This window comes from Lepisosteus platostomus, chromosome 12 (genome assembly GCF_059453375.1).
Source record: "Lepisosteus platostomus isolate fLepPlt1 chromosome 12, fLepPlt1.hap1, whole genome shotgun sequence".
Classification (NCBI taxonomy): domain Eukaryota; kingdom Metazoa; phylum Chordata; class Actinopteri; order Semionotiformes; family Lepisosteidae; genus Lepisosteus; species Lepisosteus platostomus.
In genome coordinates this window covers 43,732,773-43,756,064 of record NC_142622.1, presented here as the reverse complement: position 1 = coordinate 43,756,064, position 23,292 = coordinate 43,732,773, and the positions used below count along the sequence as shown (strand labels likewise).

The following is a 23,292-nucleotide window of genomic DNA, read 5'->3' as shown; positions in this document are numbered from 1 at the left end:
TAAGTGGCCCTCGTTCCAATAAAAAGAGTGGATTTCTCACTTTAAACAGGTTGTCCTACTGATTGTGTCTCTTCTGTCTCCCTTCCTGCAGTACAAGGAATCAGAGCCTTTGGTGAGTTGATTCATTCCGCTTCGGGGGCAGGCAGAGAATAGAACTGTTCTCCAGCTTTTGAGTGGATTCGGAAAGATACTGATCTTTAAGCTGAATGTCAGTTCATGTCATGTAGGATGCACTTAGAGTTAAGTAAAGATGAATGAACATGTAACATATACAGTGTTTCAATGGTGCATTTACTGTATATATGTGTGCCATAGTTTATATTGTCTGTACTATAAATAAGTGCATGTTTTCAAATCATGTTGTATTTTATGTGGACAAACAATTCAGTGTAAAATTGTACAGCTCTCTATTTTAGCATACATATTATGGCACTGTGCATATCATATACAGTACATGAATTACATTGACATAATAACCTGTAAAAAATAATGATTGGAAACTCATTATCTGATCATATACTTGTCTTCCTTTTCAGTGCTGCACATACGAATGCAAGGTAAAGATCAGGACTTGGACTTGGAAGCAGTCAATTCTTTGCATAGTATCAGTGATTTATTTCAGTAGCCAAAGCAGTCTGCTGATAAGGGTCTTTCTTTTGGATTTGCAGGCTGGAATAGGAATTCCTGGACCTGCTGGTGACAGCGGAGAAGCGGTAAAGTACAGATAACCCTGTCATCCAATTTTTAATCTCGGAGAAGATTTCCAGCCAGTCCAGCTAGTATATCTTATTATGAGACAAAATACATAAGGAAATGGAAGTGAATCAAGCTCAGGGAAAGTGGTCTAAAGATTTATGACACAAAGCTCATTGCAAACAGAATTGGTAAGAATATTAACAGAAATTTGTGAAGTCAATAAAACATCTAGAACGTTTTCTTTTGCATCCTTTGCTAAAACTGGAGGTCGAGAAGGGCTCACGCTTTTCAGGCAAAGAACCTAATCAAAGAGCTGGCATGTTTCCTGAAGTAAAGAGAGATGTGAATCTGACCTGTCACGATTATAAAATAAAGGGGCTGTGAAGAAAGAGTAAATCGGATGTAAACGTCCTACAAGAACTCTTTCAGCAGTTACTCAAGTTACTCAAGTACATGCAGAACAGCTGTGTTGTAAAACAGTCATTACTTCTGAGCTGATTTACACAGAATATCCCTTAAGACTTTTTTTTTGCTGTTGTAAAAGTGAAGCTTACTCCCAAGGCTAAAAGAGTATTAAAAAATGTATAAGTATACGTTATTAGTGTAGAAATGTGGCATTAAAGCCAAATTAGTCCTTCCTTCAAAGCATCATAATTGGTATTTTAAGACACCTTGTGTAATACACAGCTTTTAAACGTTATGGGTTTTAGTTTTAAAATGCAGGTTTGGGCCATAAAACAGGCCACAACCTTAGCTTGTCTTTTATGAACTGACAGATCTGCTGCAGTTATTTGGGGAGCAGCCATCAAAATTCTTGGAACTGAGTTGATATTGCCAGGATTGTTTCTTCTTTAGTTTTTGATTCTCTGGTATTTTCAAATACGTATGAAATCTAAACCACTTGGCAAGAAATCATGCTTCAGAGTTCATGCATGTTGTATCGGTTTGAAAGTTATAGTTAGTCACATGGTTTGGCTGCCATATTGGATTCCTGGCACAATTTGAGGAATTTGGAAAGTCCTTTAATGAAGCTGAAGATTTGTAGTTTTAAAACTTTGGTGGACAATGATAAGTCTTGTCTATGACAAAAGTATGTTTATTAGAAGAAAATTGATCGCATGGTTGGGAGTCAACTTGGATTTGCCAATAAGCACTTGGACACATCAAGTATTCAGGAGTTTCTCACAAGATTGAAAAAACATATTTGAGACTGATGGAAGCACAGATCCATTAACATTTTCACCTCTGGTATGATTATCACCTCTAAATGTGAATTCTGACATTAGGTATATTAGATATCTACTGCACAATCTATTAAGTATTTATTCAGAAAATCACATCTGAAATATTGATGGTTATGAATATAAAAATGCTGCACTAAATATTTCACAATATATTTTACGTATTGTTTTTGTATGTATTTCAGAAACATACAGTATGTAAAAATATCTGGTAAAATATGTGTTGAATTAGAAATGCTTGTCCATGTCAAATGTAAACTGTACTGGATTGGATGTATCTGAAGATACATGAACTGGAACCGTGGGCTATGTTAGAGTGGGGTGCTCTGCGTTAAGCACGCAAGAACAAGTAGAGGCTAAGGATGAAGTAGAGATGAATTTTTTTTTAGAGATGAAGTCTGATGCTGGCCGGTCCTGTCAATCCTAAAATGTGGATACTCATAATTCTGGGACTAGTAATGTGGGTTTTCCCCTCTGACAAACGTGGGGTGTCAGGGGGTCCCCCTAACTGAGCCCAGGTGTTTCAGACAGTGGCTTGCATAGGCTGTAAAGGGTAACCTTTATGACAGGGAACCCTTAGATTTCTAGAAGCCATAGAAATACATCACTTTTTATGCATCGGTGCCCCCCCGGCCCCCGCCCCCCATCAAGAGAGCAATGCCTTGGAGCTCAAGGTAGGTTGGAGTCCACACTTGGTCAACACACCATCACTTGCCACCTGGGGTGCTCAGCAGACTCTCGCCTGACACAGCACTGCAACCAAACACAGTCCAGCCGTGATAGACGATGGTCACGGACCCCATGACAAAATCCACCAGAACGTCCAGGTGTGATGGTGCAGAACTCCTCTGGTAGGGACTGAATAGGATCTGAGTGCGTGGCGCTGCGCTGACAGTCCTTTGCAGTCAGAATGTGCACTGTCTTGCACTGTGAAAAACAAAATCTGTCTCATCCTGTAAGTGAAAAGAAATGGTTCATTAGCTTAATGCTGTTTTGTAGGGAACACCTGGAAGACGAGGTATTGCTGGGAAGCCCGGAGGTATTGGACCAAAGGTGTGTTGAAATATTTCACTCTTAGTGATACATGGAGATAAGCCTGTGTACAGTGTATGTGAACACACTTCGTATGGGCTTTCAAGGATGTATATTATAAGAACGTACGGTATTATACTATTGTTGCTGTTTGATATAAAGCGTAAAATTGTTATTTTACTAATTTCTGTATGTGGCACTCGGCCTGCTAAATAATTGGTTTTCCAATTTCTGATTTGAAAATTAGGCAATACAGATACTGTAGTAAGCACTTTACCAAAGGGTTTTGACAGATCAAGTACCGGAGACATTAGAGTAGGTGGAATCCTTCACCTGTGTCTCCTATGAGTGTTATCATTCATGCACTCTCAAATGTTTTATTTAGGCACTAAAGTGTATTTTATCCACTGAAGTTTAGTTTAGTCACATGTTGGCCTTTTTAGGTATGTTACTATGGAGACTGGACAACATTTGTTTAGTTACTTTTCTAATGGGATCTCACTGTGATTAGATGTGGCTTTAGACACCCCACTCATTTTCGCCATAGGCACAAAAAGCCCAAAGAAGCTCTATTTGCTACACCAAAATGGAAAACCTTTCAGCACATACAGTATAGACAGGGGCATATTACGTAGAACCACTGCCTGCTGCCTCTTGTGTCAGAATGTAAAACATAAACATTAAAAACACCCAGTGGTGTGCTGGGAATTACAGAAACCATAGGAACCGAGTTCTTGTAAGGTCTACAGTACTGAACTGCTATTTTTTATAGAAGAGTATTTTCTTAATACGCATTAGGGCCAAATCGATTTGACGGTATGTGACGACCTGTTACCTTTATCCTTACAGGGAATTCTTGGGGATCAGGGTTCCCCAGGTCATGTGGGAGAAAAGGTAATTCATTTTTATTTAGTTAAGGTACCACCCAGGAAGAAAGATGGTCCTATTATTATTTTAACTATTAGGTTAAAAGAACAGAAAAGTACCTCTGTACCTCAATACCTCTGATTTGCTAGCTTTTGGTAGGTGCTCGCAAGTTCCTCAATAGTGTTCATCGTGTATGTGGTTTATTTCACAAGTGTTCTGCGCTTAGAAACTCTCCAATGCCAAACGAAAAATAAAACACAGCTTTTAACAGCCTCCCCTGGATTAAGATCTTTATCTTTGCATGCCTCCCTTTAAGAGCCGTGCCAGGACGTTCTGCGTACTGCTGTGTTCACCAGCCTGTCTTAATCTGTGCTCTTCTTTACCATATTAAAGATCAACCTTCTTCTCATTACAGGGCGATAAAGGCCCCCCAGGTGAAAAGGTAAGGTCAGACAGTACTGCTGAATTCCAAACATTTATACAAATAATATGGCAGCTACGTAGACACAACTATAGCTGATTGTGCATCTACAGAGGGCTTTCAATCACTCAGAGAGTCGCCAGAAAAAAATATACCAAGCAGTCACCTTTATTTGTTTCTAATCAGACAAGTTCAATAATAACTATTTAACTCTGTTTTCTGTAGGGCCATCGAGGACTTTCTGGACAAAAGGTTAGTATGTGCATTTGTTTTCTGGGCAGTTCATTCTTCGCAACAGTCTTCAGCTTCTATCTTATGATATCTTTTCATTTTTACAAAAGCTTACGGCCCACGCTGAACACCAAATGTAAGACAAAGGAACGCTTTTGAACGTGAAGCTACTTCAGTTGTTTGTCTAATATTCTTTAAAAAGCATCCAGGCCAGTTTAAAGTACAGGACAAAATCAAGTTGTATTCGGTCTCTTTCAACATGACATCAGTACTTTACTCCAAATAAATGGTGTGCTTTTACAAAATTACTCTTAGTTTATCTTGCATGTATTTCTCTTTAACAGGGAGAAAAAGGAGCAAATGGTGTTGATGGGAAAGATGGAGCTTTGGTTTGTATCTCCACATACCTTTCATTACAACAGCTAAAAATATCTGAGTTAGGAAGGCCAAGCTCAGTTTTAACACATCCGTTTTGAATTTTATACAGTATTACTCCCCAGGTTTGTTCCATAACAAGTTACTTTTCAAAAAAGTGAGTAAGAGTCTGAAATGGATCTGATATCAGGAAAAATACAAAAACCAACCAAAGCTTAAAAACTCCAAATGACTTTATTACAGACGTAATTAAGACTGTAATGCTTATGGACAGCAACACCGAGATGGGAATCTGTCAATTTGTTCAAATGAATGTGTGACTGAAATACTGAATTGCACATTTTAATTGTTTCGTTAATTTTATAAGGGTGAAAATAACATTTGTGTTTTCTGACTCCAGTTGGGATCTCAGCTGTGTTATTTGAGAAACAGAACTATATGTTTTCTTGTGCCAAGAGCAACAACAGAGCAAAATGTGGGGACATTTGTGTGTTGGGAATGCAACTCAAGTCATTTCTCTGTAAATTGCATTATTTAAAAAGGAAACCTGGATTTATAACAGTACCCTCTTACTATATTTGGTTATTTGGTTTCCAGTCTCTTATGGGAAATGCCTCCTGCTTTAAATCGCATTGGGCAAAGTTTACAGCCTTATAGTCCTGAACCTCCATATTTACATATATAATTCCCCTGTTTTCATTGTTTCGCTCCACGTCACAGCTCTCCGGGTCCTAACCCTGAGAGCTGGGATTTTTAAACCTGGGATTTTTAATGGGGGCCCGCCTGTGTATGGCTGAGGGTTCGAGTCCCTGCTGCAGACAGTGCCGCTGCACCAGGGTGGGTCCAGTCCGCCCAGCGGTGTAAGTGGGGATCATTCCGGTGATGGACAGGGGTCCCATCCAGGGGGGAGTCTAGTCGGTTTGACACTACGGAAACCAGGATGAGCTCAGGTAGCTGCTGTGAGCGGCACCTCTAATGTGTTCCTCTATCTTCCCTTGTCTGGGCAGGGAGAGACAGGCCCCCCAGGCCTGCCAGGGTGTAATGGAGATGAAGGGCCTGACGTAAGTGTACACAGTCCAGATCTTGGCTGTTTCCCCTTCGAGCTCCGTGGATAGAAGATTGTCAGCTTTTCTTCCTGTGCAATTCGGGGATGTATCTTATGTCAAGAATTGTAAAAAAAAAATACTGTTGCTGTTTACAGTTGAAATAACGACAGTGGTTGAAAGTTTATTTCCAGTAAGCAGTATCAATCAGAACTGTGAAATAACAAAATAATTAAACTTAGAGGTACCTGTGTAGATGCCTTATTTCATTGTGACATCCAGCAATCTGAGCACTGCATTGCGCTTTGAGAGGCTACTTTTAAAGGCGTTATATAAAATAGAAAGTTGTTGTTGTTATTTATTGTTGTACAGTAGTTGTTAAAAAATAGGAAATCAGTATTTCTAGAATCTAGATTAGATTTCTCATATCCCTTCTGGAATAAATGTCATAGGATTCACTATTCAAATGAATATTTTTAATCTCTCCCTCATTGACCCTTGGTTCTTCTCTTTTTCATTCGATTCATTATTTAGAAAGTATTTGTAGTAAAATACATAAACGTTTTCTTTAAAAATGCTTTAAAATCAATCAATACCAAACAATTATTGTATGTAACTGATAGAACCGACAGAAGTGTCTGTTCTTTTTAACATTTGTTCCCTGTGTTTTAGGCAGTCAGATGTAGTGCTGTTGAAATCCACAGATACTGAGAACAATGTCATGTGTAGTAAATACATATCGATATTCCCTGAATGGGACAATGTGATAAAGAAAAACAGGATCATGCGAGTTGATTAGACACAAGGGAACCTAGTGTAGTAAAACTGTCTTCACAGATTGCTTTCTTTCTATACTGCTTCCTTCTTGAGTCACACTACCGCTTGTTAATCAGAAATAGCTGGGATGTGAAAGCTCAGTTGAGTTCCATGCTGCAGGTGTCTCGGGTTCGAGCCCGGCTCATGGCACTTGCTGACTGGGATTCCCCACCTGGCCGAGCGCAGCCGGTTAGTCAGCAAGGGCTCTTGGGACACTCAGGGATCGTAGCTAAAACCTAAAAACACACACAACTGGCCTTAATTCCAGATTAACAAAAAAATAATATCCTGCTAACATTTGCCTGAAGAGGGCACAGTGCTGGCATTGTTGATGACTTGAAACAGAAACAGCTTGTCTGATGACTGAGCTTGTCAGGGTGAGGCTCTCTGTAAGGTTTTGATGTACTGTACTGCTGCTTCTGGTTTTAATCATATTTTATTGCTCCACACACACCGCAGATTAAAACAGTAGTTATTTCTGGTGGCCGTGCACAGTAAATGTATCATTTAAATGTGGCTCTTAGTGAATCTTAGTGAATCATTCTTATGGGGAACAGGCACCAGTCCTTTTCTGTGAATTTTCTTAACTTCTAAGGAACTGTGAGATCATTGAAACAGGAATTTCCTTTCCACAACTATAAGCTTATTTTCTTGCTTTCTGAAGGGTGATCCTGGTCCACCTGGACAAAAAGGAGATACGGGGCCCTTCGGTGCCAAAGGACAAAAGGTAATGTTTCGTACAAACCAGTTTTTACCACTCATATTTTACCATACATCATGATATCTCTTTGAAGTAGTTCTATATTTTATGGTGTAGGGTAAAAAGTTTTTTTTTCAGTATAACAACTTAAAACATAAGATTCCTGATTTATTCATTCCCTCGAATCAACTAAACTGTCGGCCAATAAATGCAACTGTACATTCTGCGTCTACACGCCTAAATGAATGAAAAATGGCAAGATGGCGCGTATTGGATGCTGCAGAAACGTATTGCTCCCAAATAATTGCATATTTTTTTCTAACTATGTGATGTTTCAATTTATGCTTCCAAATTTGTCCAAAAAAAAAGAAATTCAGGAAACTGAAGTGGCGGATGTTTCTCCAGTCTGTCAGAAAACACATGCATGGTTTACTTTGACCTGCCGGGGTCATGTTTTTAAAAGATTTTGATCAATGTGAATTAAAGATTTTAAATGACCAGCCTGACTGCTTGTACTTCAAACTAAGCTGCTCCAGTACCGTGAATAAGCTGTTACAACAGCTGGAGGTTTACACACCAGCGGAGGCTTTGAGCGAGATGTTGAAGAGATCTTTAGGAGGGGTGCATTCGACCCATACGGCCCTTTTGGGGGTTGAGAGTTAATTGGTCCACAGATCTCATCCAGCTGCTTCTCGAAAGAAGCCGGGTTCCTGGTTTCAATAAGAACTTGTTCTGTACTCCCACAGCCCTTGTCTGTGGTTGTGTATGCACTTCCTGTGTCGTTTCCACTTGTGACCTCTCGGTTCGAGTTTCACTGCTCATTCCGAAGAAATCATCCTCTGTCTTTTTAGCAATGCCTCTGAGGATTTTGAATACTCTTATTGGGTCCTCTTATGACATCTATTGTAATTCCCAACCGTGTCTAAGACGCCTGAGACGTGTGCCCAGTGGCGTGTTCCTCCCATGCGTGGAGGCTGGAGCAGTAGAACTCCACTGAAAGTGTTTCGTCCTTCTTACATGGGCAGAGCGGTGGCTCTGTGGCTCAGGATCTGCGCCTGTGGCTGGAAGGTTGCCGGTTCAAATCCTGCGGCCAGCAGAGGAATCCTACTCTGTTGGGCCCCTGAGCAAGGCCCTTAACCCCAACTGCTCCAGGGGTGCTGTACAATGGCAGACCCTGCGCTCTGACCCCAAGCTTCTCTCCCTGTCTGTGTGTCTGTGTCTCCATGGAGAAAAGCTGGGGTATGCGAAAAGATGAATTCCTAATGCAAGAAATTGTATATGGCTAATAAAGAAATATTATTATTATTATTATTATTATTATTATTATTATTATTATTATTATTATTATTATGCAGGGGGAGAGGGGGAGCTCTGGCTCTGCAGGTTTGCCTGGAGTGTCTGGAAGCACTGGCCCCAAGGTAAGGCAGCAAAACAAGGCACTTTAAGCCACAAGTAGTTGTAGTAATAATAATAATCAGAAGAAAAGAAGAATATATTCATAGTATATAAGTGTTAGGAATAATTATACAGAATAGATATTAGATGCAGAATATCTTGCAGCTGTCTCCCTGGCTCATTCCCTGTAAGAGAGAGGAGTTGGGCTCATCTTCAGCCAGGACTGTCAGTTCCTCAACCCTCAACCCGGAGTTAAACATTACAGCATTACGTGTACTAAAATATTAAGTATTTTACATTGCTTTCTTTATATTAGTTGGCTCATTTCCTCATAATCAGAATTTTACCAGCCTACTGAACTTCTGTCTACTCTTTTATCTTACCATTTGAGATGTGGTGGTTTGTGCGCTACACTTTGGACTTTCAGAGAACTCTTCAGGACTGGGGAGCTTGAGTTTCAATTCACGTCAGTTAATCGCAGGACTGATAACTGGAGCCTTTGCATCATTAAATGGCTCAGCGCAAGATGTCCTGTATGTTCTCCTTCTCCTCTCCCCTACTGCACCACTGATCGGATGTTCCTGTGATAACTCCAGGGGGATCCAGGGCCAGCAGGGGTGAAAGGAAATAAAGGGGACAGAGGAGATGATGTAAGTATCATCGCTCTTCCTTATCCTACAGCAAACCATAAATAAGTAGGTTAAGCTAAATGGCAAAGTAGGGAATATGTACTGTATGTCCTTTCTGCCTACCATCTTCTTTGGGATCTGTTTTCATTCACGCACAGCAACCAGGCTCTCAGTGTCTGTAATGAAGACAATCAATAAAGCGAGGACAGCATGTGTTCTTTCTGCTGGGCCGTCCACAGCCATTTGAGCTAAACATATAATATAATTTACGTAACAGACGTCAAGGATATGCAATAACAGTCATTTTTGTCAAGACGTTGTTAAACAAGTTGAGAATATGTATGGTATGTTTGTGGTTTGTTGAACTATGACATCCTGCTTTCGATTTGTGTTAATTTCCATGTAACACTGGCAAGACTTTTAGAGGGAGAGGGAAATCTCAGGTGTGGACCATGTTGATTAATTTGACTCATTTCTTAAACTGAAAAGGAATCATAAAACTGAGTAAAAACAAATTGGCATCCAGTCCTTATTAAAAAGATCAAATCGGCCCAATTCATGCCTCCCGTCACAACCAAGAAGCAGCCAAGACTTCCTTTGAAAACTATCTTTTCTGTTTTTTTAATAGGGGGATTTTGGCAGTACAGGAGTTCCTGGGAAAAAGGTACATACATCAAATAGATAAAGACATTCATGAAGCGTTCATGAATCAAATACAATAACCCAAAGGCTTGTTTTAACACAAATTAACAAAACATTTACTGTGGTTATGAACCTCGCATGTATGGAACAGTATATACTGTTCTAAAATTGAACAGTATAAATTACTTTAGCAACAGTTCTTCTTACCTAATGTTATACAAAGGCTTTCATTAAAAATTCTCAGCGGGCCTTCATTACCAGTACAGCTTCATTACCAACAAAGCAGTTAAAAAAGACTGCTGGATTTGTTGAAGAAGCAGCTGGTGGTTACATCCACTGGGCTTCATTTTAAAAATCATTTTCTCTTTGTCATTTGTGAACGCCTGTACTTTTTCTCTTTCACCGTTCCCCGAGCCACACACCCACGGCCCAAACCCAGACACAGTGGCTGCCTTCACGCAGTTAGGCAAATAATTTGTTTAATTAGGTCTTTCACTGAAAAGAGATGATGAAACCTACAAACGTCTGTAGCTCATCAGGAGTAGATCATCACTCTGCCAGACTTCCTTCTCATCTGGTACTTAGCCAGACCAATCACGTACTTCTGTTATTCCTGGGTCTGTAGCCACTGGTAATTTAAGAACAAATGAAAAAGATCTTTGTCATTCTTGGCACTACACTCACATCCACTCTACAAAACAAATGAGCGCAGCTGAAACTGTTTTCAGGATTGTTTATCGAACATGTTTAAATCTATTTGAAAAATTGTACCTTTCATGCTATTTACTGTTCTCGTTTTTATGTCAATTACTTAGAATGGGTTGGTAAACACCAACAGCCAAAAAGGATGCTGGACGTTATTCTTTTGAAAATGATTTGCTCTTTGACATCTGTATAGACAGACAAAACTGCCATATCTGGTTTATGGTCTTCCTACAATATCTTTATTTTATCAATATAGAATTGGAAGCCATTGAAATATGTATATATAAGGAATTATTCTGTAAATCGATACAGAGAGACATTTCAATTAAAGTAAATTGGTTTCAGTTCCTGTCTGTCATGTTTCCATGCCTGCTAGTATTGTTTATATGATGTTGTGTTCTTCATATATCTTGTTGGTATTGTATTCCGAAGAAAAAGACATATAACTCTTCCTGTACAACACGAAGCTGTGAAAAAGGAAAGTAAAAACTCCCAGGATGGAACTCTTTCCCATGTTTTCTACTAGGGGCCAAAAGGAGAGAAGGGACTGAGAGGCCCGGCCGGGGTCAGAGGTGTTCGAGGCGACAAGGTAAATCCCACCCAATTTCGTGAACAGTTCCTTTATTTTTATTAAATGTATTTAAACCCCAGCCCCTTGGGAGAAGGGACTGCAGGACAAGACAGACTACAGACACATTCTCCAGGGATTGACAGTGTACATTCCGGTGTTTTAGATAAAAAAGCTTAAGATGTGAAAGGGGGAGGGGAGGAGAAAAATACTTAGACACGGAACACGACACGTCATGTGAGCTGAGCAACTTTACCTGTTAGCTGTGTCCCAGCCTGCCAGCATAGTGACAGTGCAGCCGGGCTTCCCTGCTGCCTCCACCCCTGCAAAAAAACTCACTTGCCGAGCTTTGATAGTGTTAACTGAGGTAGAGGGCATAACAGGACTTCTGGGGGATTGGGGAAAATAGGACCTGATACAGTATGTAACCCAACACATATTTCCAAAATGTATTAATTGTGGTGACCCCCAGAAGATGTGTAATCAAGACTCTGTTACCCCTGATCTCTCTGTACTTGGCTGAACACAATTGTAGAACATTTATCCAGCCTTTATTGTTAATGGTGACTCATTTACTGAAAAGTGATCTGAAAAAGAGGGAGCTGAAGAATCAATGTCAGAGCAGCAGGTGGATAGCAAGGGATTTTGGCTGAATGCTATCAGCTGGAGTGAGTTCAAGTAGGCTGCAAAGGAACAAGTGAAGGTTTATTGCACGCTGAAAAGAGAAGAAAAGAAACACAACGTTCGGGTCACCCGAAGAAGGCTACACAGCCGAAACGTTGTGTTTCTCCTTTCTTCAGCGTGGAGTGAACCTTTACTTGCTCAGTTTGAGTTAGCGTGTTTGTTCTTTTTCAGGGAACTGCTGGCCCTGTGGGGGCGCCAGGGCACGAGGGGCCCACAGGCTTGATCGGGTCGAGAGTAAGTGTCTTTTCAAAATCTTCCAGAGCTGTTCAAACATGTGTGCCGTCGAAAGCTGTGCCTCCGCGTCTCATACCTCGTTTTTATTTTTTTAAGGGCGAAAATGGAGTCACTGGTTTGAAGGGCTACAAAGGGGAACCGGGCCCTTTAGGGGCAGAGGTAGGTAGACGTAGCGAGTGGGTTCGTATTGAGCCTGCCGTCAGCTACAGGACTATAATTCCACCGATTTGCCGGTCCACTTTTAACTGGATTGTGCCACTCAAACACAATAAACACAAACAACATGGATGCATTTCACTCATTCGGCATCTTATACTCATACACCTTGTATACCTGACACTACTCCCCCTTGTCCACTTCTTGGTCAGCAAAGGCTCTACTGATCTTTATCTTATCTACTGTTCTTAATCACTCCTTCTTTCATTTTAGAGCTCCTGCTTTCTCGTTGAATTAGCCCAGTGGCAGCCATTGTCTCGGTTTGCCTAGATGCCCATAAGGTAACATGCACAACCCAGTACTTGCCAATCATCAATACAAGCCCTCAGACATCATGCAATCCACAGAGGCCTGTTTAGAAATAAGAGACAGAAAGGAGTGGAAATTAAACAACACACTCTGATACTTGCCAGTTATTGGCTCTTTTTTCTGATACCCGTCACACAGGTGCAGTATGTAAAGGGTGATTACTGTCACATTGTCATTTTTGTTTTAATCCCAGGGCACAACAGGTACAAAGGGTCAGTCAGGCCCTGTGGGAGAGCCAGGACCTACAGGTGAAAGAGTAAGTGTGAGCTCTTCGTTCTTCTACTGCACCTGAGAGCTCCATTCTCATTGCCCTGCAAGCCTCAGGGGTGCTGTACTAATATCTTGGTCATCATGGAAATGAAGCAGCTTGCTCTGAATATACCCTGATGAGGTTACTGCTTCTTTCTATTCTTGCCTGAAGACAACGTACAGCTTTCCTGGAATAGAGCTTTATTTTAAATTAAATATTTCTTTTCTTTGTTTATCTTAGCTCTTTGTTCAGTTAATTACATCATTGTTGTGCTTTTTTTTTATCAGGGAGAAGATGGTGTACAAGGACAAGGAATACTGGGATATCCAGGATTTCAGGTCACCTCTCAATCCATGAGCAGTCCTCCTCTTTAATTTTTTAGAGTGCCATTTCGTGAGAAGCACTATCTCAAAGTGTTTCCGCAAAGGCTTTGTCACATTAGGTCACTTTAAAAGTTTAGGTTCGTATAGTACCTACACCGACGAGATAGAAGAGATGAATCTTTTTAGTCTCAGGCAGGGAAGACTACAAGGGGACCTAATCCAAGTACTCAGTCCTCAAGGGCACAGACACTGTCAATCCAGGGGACGTCTTCAGTTTCAGCAGTGAAACAGCATTTATATCTGAGAATAGGAGACACTTATTACACAAAGGGATGAGAAAGTATGAAACAGGCCACTCAGCCATGTCTCTCGAACCCCGGCTTCTTTCAAGAAAAAACCGGAGGAGATCAGTTAGTCACTTACAACCAAATGTACTGAATGGGCTCCTCTCGTTAGTCATTTTTCTTATGTTCTTACAATATCACATCAGTTAACAGTGTAAAACCAGTGAATAACAGTAAAACGCTGTTTCTTGGGGGGGTCAAAACCTAAAAATTAAAGATGTGCACCAAAAGATTTTGATTTAAAATGGACCATCATAGTATTTAATTTGTTTCTTCTCTAGGGATTTCCGGGATTAAGGGGACCCCCAGGCCTGAAGGTAAAGTTCAGAATTGCAACAATTAGACATGGGCATTGTAACATGGTGTCATGTAGAGAATTAAGGTCCAAATTGGTACAGCTTCACACTCTACCACATAAACTGCAGTCTTTAGGAGTGAGAGCACAAAACAGGCACTTCACGCTAGTGTGATTATACTTTTGCCAGAACAAGATCAGAAAAGTCTAAGCAAAACAATTCTTTTTAAGTTTTTTTTTTTTCATTGGCGGATCCTGCTACACACCACAGCTGTAACAACTGAGCTATTGTGCTGAGCAATGTCATAGCCACTGACATATGGCATGACATAAACAAACGCCGCAAACACGGACAAATAAATTGAAGTCTTCTTAAAGTTTTTGTGCTTCACCGCTTCTTCAATACTGTGGTTATAAATAGCGCTTCTCAAAACTAAACATCCCAGGCTGATAAGGGCTGGAGACACTTTTACTCCAGCACAGTGCAGTTCCAATATCCCCCTACACAGTTTCCTGTTGATGAGTGTTTGAAACACTCGCCCCAAAGAACACAAACAACAGGCCGGCCTGCAGTCTGCAGCCAGGCCCCTGAGTCTGCATCCGCTCCTTCTGTTCCTCACAGGGCGTCAGGGGGTTCCCGGGCCTGAAGGGCGATGAGGGGCTGCCGGGAGACCGAGGAGATGATGTAAGATCTCCGAACTGCGTGCTTGAGCTACAGAGCGGCTGGTCTCTTTGGCAGCCTGGCAGTCGTGCAGCTGCAGCAGAGAAAGAGTGACCACTGCCCGAGGGAGGATAGGGGTGATAATGGTACACAAAGACTGGCAGCAAAAGTGTGGTCACTCTTTTGAAACAAAAATCATTGGGAGAATGAATTCCCCTAGAATGCATGTGTATTGTAATTCAATACATTGTATCTACTACGTCAGTACAATAATTGCTGTCTTATTAAGAAGACTTTACTTCTTATTGACTGTCTGTAATTAAAACCTGGCTAAAAATCAAACTTGTCTGACAGAATGCTGTGTAAGGCATTAGGATTTAAGCGCATTTGTTCAGAAAAAAGAAACAGAGTGACTTAAATCAGGCCAAGAGGAGAAAGCGTTTCCCGTAAACAAAGCAGTAGGACGTCTTACCTCTTTTTCCTGAAGACCAAAGTATCAGTTAGCTGATGGGACAATGGTTTCAACTTTTATCGCAGACAACTGTAAAAGCTAGTGAGGTATTCTGCTGGGCCTTTAATGTGTAAGTGGGAGTCGTGTATTGAAGGTTTTTCATGTGTTGTTGGTGTCTAGAATCTGCTGCCAGGTAAAGAGGGACCCAAAGGACCAAAGGGATATCCAGGCCTTCGGGGGGAATATGTATGTATGCATTTATGCTCTAGCTTTTTCCAGCCAGCTCGCAGACAATTGCAGACGACACATGCTACAAAAGCCAAAGATCTGACACACTTTTCAGTTCTCTCATCCCGCTGGGTGTGGACCACAGCACTGCAGATTGTTATACAGGCATACTATAGATCACATGACACCCTTCTGGGTCAATTCCTCTCTGGCCCTGACCAATCCATCTTCCCCCCTTCGACTGGTGTGGGAATTACTGGATCCACCTCGTGCTCTGCTGGTGCAGAATAGATGCTGTGCTTCTCCAAGATGAGAGCTGAACACCGGCGGAGGATAATGTGAGTGCCCTCCTGTATGTGAAATGTTTTGGGATCCTTTGGGATTAAAAAAAAGAGAAAAAAAACAAATTCCAGGTGATGATAAAAACCGTGTCCACACTGGAGGTCAAGGGAAGCAGCACTAGTGAGATGTTACTGCTCTGTCCTTCTTCCTTCAGGGCTCTCCTGGACCAGTAGGCTCCCCTGGCTCTGATGTAAGTGACATGAGTAAGTCTTTGGTTATGCACAGGACAGTGTGAGGAAGGGAACATAGATGGGCTGATGGCTATAAAGTCAACAGAGACTGAGTCACAGCGCAAAGTACTGTTAGGTTAGGGAGGTTTATGATTACAGTGCAGAATCCTCCAGACAAGTGTCGGCTTACAAACGAGAGGAGGCCATCTGACTCATTAACCCGTCTTCATTATGTGATTCCATCTCAGCAATGTAAAATACTCAAGTCATTGAAGGGGTTGTTGAAGATTTGTTAACCTGCAATCTAAAGGTGTTCATTTTAAATCATTAGCTCAATGGTAAATAGCCTGAAGTTGTAAGACCTTTGTTGCAGAATGTTCTTTCTCCTTTGCAACGCCGACACTGTTGTGCACTCTCTGTTGTCCGGAGTCAACTGTGTTCCGGACTATACTGTAAGCATTGTTGTTTACCAAAGATGCGTACCTCTGTTTTTTACAGGAGTGTGAAATACTGGAGGTCATTCGGAAACTCTGCTGTAAGTATCCTGCAGGAAATTCAAAAACAGTGAAGGGGCCGGCTTAACCGCTGAGCGTCTAGGCCAAGAACACAAGACAAGTCCAGGCTGGGGCTCTGGACCTGCAACTGGAGGGCTGTGAGCTCAGATCCTGGGTGTGGCTGTTGATCACTTGAAGAGCTGAATGACAGATGAGTGAAAGTGTGGCCTCGACCTTGGGCTTTGGGTCATTGTCCTGTTGAAAGACGAATTTTTGCCCCAGTTTCCGGTCCTTTGTTCTCCCTCTAATTTCCACTTGGAGTCTTGAGTTTAGGCCATAAAGTTCCAGTTTTATCTTGCCCGACCCACAACAGCTTTTCCAGGAGCTCTGAAACACCCAGTGGCCAGATGGTTTTGACATTATGCCATCCAGGCCAGTTTGTGGAGTGACTGGGATATTATTGACTCGTGAATATTTTTTCTTATCTTGCCGTTGAACTCTGTAGGTCTTTCAAAGTCGCTGTTGGCCTCCCTAAACAGTTTCCTGCTTGCCCAGCTGGGTGGTGCAATATGCCTTCAACTTCGTAATGATTGACCGTACTGTGCTCAAAGGAATAATCAGTATCTTTGAAAATTTTTATACCCTTATCCAAATCCATGCCTTTCTAAAACTTTATTCATTTTGTCTTAAAACCTCCTTTGTCTTCATGGTTGAATATTTGCTTAAAATTCGCTACCTGCCTAAGATGCCTCACAGATGCAGGTGGGGTTATTCTGAAATCATGTGGACCAACATTACTGCACACAGTCAGAGAACATTCAGCTAATTACATGACCTGTCATAGCAAGTTTGTGCCTGAACTATTTTTAGCTTTGCTGTAATGGTGGGAGTGAATACTTAATTAATCAATTTTTTTTCTTTCAAGTATTTTCTTTGCAGTTTTTGTTGACATTCAACTTCTTTCACTCACACATTCAGTTCTATCATTCATATTTGATTAAAAACATTAATTTAAAACTTGTGTATACACTTTTTGTAATGGGGCATCATTGGAAAGGAGTGAATACTTTTGCAAAGTACTGTATATTTTACCAGAGAGACCTTGTATGAGTGATGTTACTGAAATGTCCTTGGCACTCCATTTGGAGCCTGTGTTAGAAGCTGATTGCACTCCCCTTTCTTGATATTTCAATTCGTGGTAAATTAATTTGCTTTGACATAAATTTCAGAACCTATCTTTTGGCAATGGTTGTGCCAAAAGGAATACAAGTTTAAACTAAGAAATCCAAAGTTCATGACATTTTTTCAACACCAGCCAAATTCTTAAATGTCTATTATTTAGTTTATTTTATTTAGTGTCTATTATTGTTTGTATAACAGCATCTGATTTACGGTGCTGACGAATTCAAATATACAGTCTAAATATTTACATACTGTATAGTTACATTGTATTGGAACTGACCACATGGACTGGAGCAGCTGTCTTTTGGCTGTAATTTAAAAGTCAGCTTTTTCCTTTTCATTTGCTAGTATTGACCAGGATAGTGTAGAAAAACATTAATTAGCACAACTAATTAATTAATTAGCACAACTAATTTTACCTGTAAACCTCTAAAAGGATGTTACGATACTGTAGCAAAAATAATTAAATTATTTTATTTACTGTATGTAAACATTCATAGCCCCAGGCAACATCCAGATATCCAACAACCTCTGTTAGAAAATATCAGGTTTCAACATTTTAACACAGTTTAAACAGTTCCCCTGGAGAAAAATAATACTAATTAATAATTCCTTACACTGCTATAGCACTTTTCTGGACACTCCACTCAAAGAACATTACAGGTAATGGAGAATCCCACAGCCACCACCAATGTGCAGTCCCACCTGTGTGAATAAAGACACATGTCATTCGTGTCTGCAGGTTTAATTATCCATGCACAGCCAGACTTCTATCAGTAAACACAGTAAATCCCTGTGAAGTCAGAATAGGGTTCTAAGTGTATATATTAAGTGCTGTGTTTTACAATTATTTTGGTCTTTTCTTTTGCAGCGTGCTGTGGTGAGTGTTTTCTTGTACTTGGAAACTCAAGTGGTAACAGAGTCAGCAGAGCGACGTGTGGCAACAGTGTGTGCTCTGTGCCTGTCTGCCCCAGAGTGCAGCTGTGGCCCCGTCAAGCTGCTGTTTGTGCTGGACAGCTCAGAGAGTGTGGGGCTGCAGAACTTCACCCTGGAGAAGCAGTTCATCATCCGCGTCATCAACAAGATCACCAAGATCGGGAGCAACAAGGTGGGACCCGTGAGGGCCTGACCACAGCATTTGAGCAAGAACGATGATGCTGCCACAATGGGTTTCAACACTGCTGGGGGGAGTTTCAACAACTGTCTGTGTCTTCAGAAGGAGCCTGGGTCGCGTGTGGGAGTCGTGCAGTACAGCCATGAAGGAACGCAGGAGCTGGTGTCCATGGATGACCCCAACATCACAACTCTCTCTCAGCTCAAAAGGTCAGACACGCTATCGGGGTATGGGGCCCTGGAGCTCATATATCCTGGGTCATACATGCAGCAGAGGGTCTGTTCCCTCTTGAGTTCCCATCGTGCAGAAGACAGGAGACGTCTCTTACATCCAGGGGAAGATAGATCAAACGTTACACTGGGGGGGTGTAACGGGGTGTACCTCACTCGGGGGACGTTCTGACGCATCGTTGTGTTGCAGTGCGGTGAAGAACATGCGCTGGATCGCTGGGGGCACGTACACGGGAGAGGCGCTGGACTTTGCCAGGCAGGCCTTCGGCACATCGCAGCTCTCGAATCAAGTGGCCATCGTCCTGACTGATGGCAGGTCAGACACCCGGGACTCCAAACCGCTGTCTTCCCTGTGCAACATTCCCAACATCCGAGTGAGTATCCACTGCACCCGCAGAAAGGCTGTAGGGGGGGGAGTGAAATTTTAACTTCAGTCACAAACAGACACCAATTACGACAAGAAAATGTGTTGTCCAAAAACCCCGTTGCGTAGTTCTCTCTTGCTGCTCATGAAGTCTTTTATAAATGTCTTTCAAATCACATTGTCCAGCAAGACTTGCTGTATTCCTTTTCCTAGCTCCTGTCTGTGACAGAGGCAGAAGAAATAGATCCTCGCTACCTTAGAGCAGGGGTTTTCGACCTGGGGGGCGCAAGATTACGAGACATTTAGGCGCAAACACGCAAGTAAAACGAAAAAGAAAGAAACGGCTGCAGCGAACACGTTGTTTCAGTCGTTCATAGCCATTCATTATTCACCCACTAGAGGGGGGTGTTGCAATCTGGCTCATGTCCCTGGCTAAGCGGGCTACCTGCCGTCTATTCTCCTTGGCGAAGGCTGCCGCAGAATTGAGACTTCGCCTTATACCACCATTACAAACTTAAAGATGGACCGGTGGCTTACTGCTGAAGTTAACAACAGCGGTGAACGTGAAACTGTTAAAGCAAATTAATGAAAGGCGCTGAAATGCATGTATGTATACATGCGTACTGACACCTGAAGAAGGCTCCACGGCCGAAACGTTGTGTTTTATTTGTTCTCTTTTCAGTATGGAATAAACCTATTACTTGTTCCCATGCATACATAATGTCAATTACATTGCGTGAGTGAGTGTGACGAGGGCGTGCGCATTGTTTTCTCAATGGGTTTGGGGTTGGGGAGGCGCATGTCAAAAAGGTTGAAACCCCCTGCCTTAGAGTACTGTATATTCCTGCTCTGAGCATTCCTGAAGGAGATGACAACCTCCACGTCCTTCCTTGCAGGTGGTGGGCATTGGGATCGGTGACATTTTCCGCAGGTCCCCATACACAACCATGTTGCAGGAGATTACCTGTCAGTCCACTCCCAAGCCGGGGCTGTTTCTGAAGATCACTGACCATGCCCAACTTCTGGAGGAATCCTTCTTTGAGAACGTCACCAGCTACATTTGTGAAGGTACTGGCGTTACAGCCAGATAGACTCTTAACCAGGTCCAGCAGCACCCAGGCCGGTGTGTTTTGTCAGACCCCTTTCCAGTTTCCAAACATTTTCGCGGACTTCCCTGCGGTATTTGTTCTTTTTTTCCCTCCGTGATATATGTAAATCTCAAGCAATAGCAAAGAATGTATCTTTGCACTCGGTAAACATTGGTAAAGTTCCCACCTTAAACTATGTGAAATTCTTATTTGTTACCTCGATAAATAAATCGGTGAAGCACAGCAGCACATACGTGAGAGGGTATGCAGAATGAGAATACTGAATGAGATGGACGTTGCTGTTTTGCTCACCTTCAAAACTGGTATTTCAGGCTAAAGTGGTAAAAGGTTTAGCCTTAAATCCGGTACCATGACTTATTTTTCTTTCCGCGGATCACCTGTAGTAACATTCACAGGCCGCCAGGGGGACACGGACCATAATTCGGGAACCCCGGCTGATTATATACAATATAATTAATAAGAACTTCCCTTTGTGTAATTTCATTAGTTAAGATACATGGGAACCACAACTGGAAAATCAAGACGGAACAAATTACACCCTAATTTATTTTCATTACTTTTTCTTTCATTCATGCGTGTACATTCATGTGAAACACTGAGTTTCACAAAAGTGTAAAAAACTCAGTCTACACTTGAAGTCACATGCACGATTTTTTTTCCCCCACAACCAAATTCTTGTCATCAGATCAGAGAGGGGGCATTCCCTAATTCTGTACAGTAATTTCTTCCAGATTACAGTTTTATTCATCCATCCTTCCGTTTTCTAACCTCTTTATCCAAAACAGGGTCGCACGGGAGTTCGAGTCCCTCTCTTTATTCGTTTATTCATTCATTTCAGTCAGCCTTTTCGAATATAAAGGTCAGTTGTTAAACATCAAAGGTATAATAACAGATATATTTGGCAACAATATACTGTAGATAATAGAAGTACTTATTGCATAGTTCAAGTAGGGAGCTGCGTCAGCATGCGTAGGCTGCAAAGGAACAAGTAGAGGTGTCTTCCCTGCTGAAAGGAGAAGAAAAGAAACACAGCGTTTCGGCTGTGGAGCCTTCTTCAGGTTTATCCAAGGCTATTGAAGGCTATTGACACCCGAAGAAGGCTCCACAGCCGAAACGTGTTTCTTTTCTTCTCCTTTCAGCATGGAATTAACCTCTACTTGTACTTATTGCATGCCATGATACAAAAGGTTAAATGCACCGTTTAATAACATCTTTTCTACGCTTCTTTCATGCACAAAATTCACCGCTGTTGAAAGCTGTATTAGCATGATCGTGTCTCGCTTGAAATTAAAGCCGCGGGTGTCTGCAGCTCTCTGGAATCGCTCTTTAACAAGCGGTTAAAGTCTGACACCTAGGGGTGAGGGATCATACAGCCTAAAAACTGAATTTAGGGAATACCGGTTTCAAAAGTTGAAACCTAGACGCGCGCAGGTATTTCCTTACGTTTACTTTACAAAATAAACGCATAGCGTGTGAAACGTACTGTATATGCAATTAGGTTTGTTTAATACTCTGCATTTTACATCATTGCTATAAAACTATAATCCACTTCAGCGAACCCATCAGATCCCAGTGGTGGTGTGGTTGTTCTAGCGCGAAGGAACCCGAGTTACTGACAGCAGCAACACGATGATTACTTGCATTGGACTGTGAATGGTGTGGGCGTAGCCTTGTCTCTCTGGGTGGTTCTGCTGCAACACCAAACACTAAAATGATTCCGATTCCGTTCACAAAACCGAATAGAAAGTGTGCGACCCATTTCTGTGCTGAATGTGTTTTTCTTCTTCCACACTGGGGGCACTTTTTGCTTCCAGTTTAAATTAAAACATAACGGCTGAAAAACACGGAACGTGTGAGCACAAACATAAGAAGTACGCTTGCTTCCTTTTCCCAAAATACAAAAAACAAAAATGGGACACTGATCTATATTATGCAAAGAGTACAGAGCATTTTTGTGGCTGATTCTCCACGCAAGAGGAAACATGCGATCTAATTTTGGCGCTTCTTAAAGAAAAACGCTTCATTACCTCAACTGTAAGAAAGACATCTGAGAATGATGTAATTATAGTTGCCATAATTCGTGCAGGTGGTATGTATTCTTACTAGCTCTAAATATGCATACCTGAGTTATGGAATCCGTGTCCATTGTACTTTAAAGCTTGGAACAGTCCTCCTGTTTCAGTTTTTTCCTTAAATCATGCAGCAAAAATATTTCTGTCAGATTTGCTCGTAATAATTAGACTTTACACGCACTTACTTAACGATGATGATTGCAGGGTACTGTATGTGCATGAAGTATACCTCTTGGTGAATATTGACTGATTAGTGCTCTTCACTTTGTTTTGCATTTCAGACAGTAAGTGTCCAGACTACACTTGCCCTGGTAAGTCTGCCTGTACAGTGTATTTGTTGTTTTTAGCACGGTGTTACTGAAATGACAGTATGGGGCAGGTACCTTAGGAGCACTGCTGATGCGTGCCGTCAGTTCAGACAGAGGGCTGCCCGGTCGTCTCAGTTACCCACAACACCACATTACATGCCTACTACCCAGAGACATGATTTGGTGACACAACAAGGCTGTAACTTTGCAAAGTTCAAGCACTGTCCTTATGAAAGTCTAATGGGTTTAACAAGGTACAAGCGGATTGTTTTTTTTTTATTAGAAGGAAAAAATCTATGAAAAAAAACATTTTTTATTAAAATATTAAGCATGTAACATATTTTGTGCTTCATATCCAGTAACAAATAAAATGCTGTGTTTATGTGTCCAAGGAATGGCTTGACATTGAGTGTAAGCAAACTGGAAAATGCACTGACAGAAATTCCTGATTATTTATAGCTGGCGAGAAGTGTACTTTTTGTTATCATCTAATTGTCCACGCTTGCCAGTTTTGTTAATGATAACAAACTTCTTTTAAAGTTCTTGCACAA

General features: G+C 41.5%; 1 pseudogene across 1 annotated transcript in view; it reads left to right on the top strand.

Annotated features, from left to right (window-relative positions):
- LOC148651605 (collagen alpha-1(VI) chain-like) overlaps window positions 1-23,292 on the top strand; it is a 31,860-nt pseudogene that overhangs the window by 6,716 nt on the left and 1,852 nt on the right. Inside the window, exons 7-34 of the transcript XR_015925783.1 lie at window positions 92-112; window positions 537-557; window positions 669-713; window positions 2,937-2,990; window positions 3,819-3,863; window positions 4,252-4,278; window positions 4,483-4,509; window positions 4,833-4,877; window positions 5,871-5,924; window positions 7,387-7,449; window positions 8,778-8,840; window positions 9,414-9,467; window positions 10,075-10,110; window positions 11,320-11,382; window positions 12,217-12,279; window positions 12,376-12,438; window positions 12,998-13,060; window positions 13,342-13,392; window positions 14,003-14,038; window positions 14,639-14,701; window positions 15,309-15,374; window positions 15,853-15,888; window positions 16,367-16,403; window positions 18,416-18,652; window positions 18,761-18,867; window positions 19,079-19,262; window positions 20,149-20,320; window positions 22,715-22,744. The product of XR_015925783.1 is annotated as a collagen alpha-1(VI) chain-like (transcript). The remainder of the gene's footprint in view (window positions 1-91; window positions 113-536; window positions 558-668; window positions 714-2,936; window positions 2,991-3,818; window positions 3,864-4,251; window positions 4,279-4,482; window positions 4,510-4,832; window positions 4,878-5,870; window positions 5,925-7,386; window positions 7,450-8,777; window positions 8,841-9,413; window positions 9,468-10,074; window positions 10,111-11,319; window positions 11,383-12,216; window positions 12,280-12,375; window positions 12,439-12,997; window positions 13,061-13,341; window positions 13,393-14,002; window positions 14,039-14,638; window positions 14,702-15,308; window positions 15,375-15,852; window positions 15,889-16,366; window positions 16,404-18,415; window positions 18,653-18,760; window positions 18,868-19,078; window positions 19,263-20,148; window positions 20,321-22,714; window positions 22,745-23,292) is intronic.